The following is a 1,956-nucleotide window of genomic DNA, read 5'->3' as shown; positions in this document are numbered from 1 at the left end:
GGAGATCAAGACTGAAGTATATTGGGAAAAATGAAAAGCAAGAAGAGTACAAGCAAGACTAAAAAGAAAGTAAAAGAGTATACAAGAAACAAAATATCCTGGCAAAAGTAAATGTGTCGAAAGAGAATAATTAAAACAGAATATATAAAGAGAATAATATATAAGACACATGCCAACCTGAAAGTCTACTTCGAATACTTAGAATATTCTATTAAAAATAATCACGTACGATAATATGTACTAGTGATTACATAGGTTACATAGGTAACCTTTTTCTATTAAACTATAACATTACTAAAAATTTCCTCCGATTAGAGACGACTTGCACCGCTTTTCCTCCGAGTTGCTCAACTGTTCCTAGCCTTTCTATCGCAAGGGCGAACCAGTTGGAGCTCGATCGGAGTAGTAGAGCTAGAATGTAACAGAAGTTTACGGTCACCGGAAGTTCATGCTTATTCACTGAGCACCGAAAGGGCGACCGGGTATAATTTACGTATAAATTAAGCGGAATGAATCAACGGCAGACGATTAATCGCAATGGCTTGTCCGTGATAATAACAATGCTCGGCTTGTTTACGAGCGGTAAACGAATATATTAGCGTTTTCATTATTCCGCCACGTGGACGCGTCTATCGTGCCAGCCTTTCGATACCTGGCCTTCTCCTGGCACTAATGATCGCCTTTCGTTTATTTTTTCCACGATTTTACTTCGTTGGACAACTAGTGCGACCAGAAAAACCAGAAATTTTGAATTTTACAGTTGTCTCAAATGAAAGTCTTATTTTTTTAACGGTATAACTAACGCGTACTTTATTTTTAATATTTTATACATCGTTGCATTCGTGGCACATTCTTATAGATTTCTCCATATTTTTATTAGCTATAAATCCATCAAAAAATAAAAAATAGAACTTTCTTCTTTGGTTCAGAATAGCAGTTAATACGTGCCAATTTTTCAGAAAAATTCAAAGACACATTATATTTTGATATACGTTTATCGAATTATTTATTGGAATAGGTATCGTTTCGATCCACGACCTTTCCATCTTTTAAGGGATGTTTGTTTCCAAGCATTCGAATTTCCAATTCGGATTTTTTTTAAAAATTAGTACGAACTTTCTGGACAATCCAATATTTAGTTCGTGACAACTTTTTGTGCCCGTATGACATACTAAATTATTTGAAACGTTTCAGTTAACGACACGTATTTCACTGAGGCATATTTTGCTATTCTCGGAGAACCTTAGTTTCGAGAATCTATAGTTTCGATAAGCTTCCAACGATCGAAAACCGTGAAACGATTTGTGACGATTCGATCGTTCGTGGAAACAACGCGTATTCTCACGGGTTCGTAGTGGCGGGGGCGCGGAGCAGGGGTTGGTAGGAATAAAAAAACCCCGTAGAGGGTGGATCGTACGAGGTAAACAGTCCGTGAAATTACCTTTTAAATATTAGATTATGATTAAATGTGTACCTACCTCGAAGGCACTAAATGTTCAGCGCCGCCCTTACCGCCCCCGTTGCCAGTTCATAAAGCTGACGATGGGGGCGGTTTATGGTGGATGAGACTCGAACCACCCTCTCGAGGCTATATCGCGATATCAATCAGCTCTCGGCATCAGATAAGATTGGCTGCTCAGGAGGTGAGTGCTTTTCAAAACGCGGATGAGGTTTTTTGTATCCTCGCGGACCATCGGCTAATGGGGATCCGTTATGTGCTTCGCTCGACGAAAAGACGGCTGATCGTTCTTCCGTGATTCAGACGACAAGGTTGCAAGCTAAGAAACGCAAGCGAAATTAATAACGTACGTTCTCTTTATTCAAGAAGCGAAATAAATTTGCTTCTTGGCAGTGATGAGGGGCGTGATTAGAGAAACGAATTTGGGAGGACAAATTTATATGAATAGTGTTATAATAATATTAGAATCTGAATATCTAAATACAAAATAATATTTC

The 1,956-nt window shown here is 38.4% G+C and overlaps 1 long non-coding RNA gene across 1 annotated transcript in view; it reads right to left on the bottom strand.

The window, feature by feature from the left end:
- The window catches only part of LOC128878495 (uncharacterized), a 26,050-nt gene that overhangs the window by 21,828 nt on the left and 2,266 nt on the right, over window positions 1-1,956 (bottom strand). Inside the window, exon 2 of the long non-coding RNA XR_008457420.1 lies at window positions 1,479-1,778. This is a non-coding gene — a long non-coding RNA (uncharacterized LOC128878495). The remainder of the gene's footprint in view (window positions 1-1,478; window positions 1,779-1,956) is intronic.

The sequence above is a fragment of the Hylaeus volcanicus genome, chromosome 6 (genome assembly GCF_026283585.1).
Source record: "Hylaeus volcanicus isolate JK05 chromosome 6, UHH_iyHylVolc1.0_haploid, whole genome shotgun sequence".
Lineage (NCBI taxonomy): Eukaryota > Metazoa > Arthropoda > Insecta > Hymenoptera > Colletidae > Hylaeus > Hylaeus volcanicus.
Note: the sequence above shows the minus strand (reverse complement) of the source record. Positions and strands in the feature narration are given on the sequence as shown.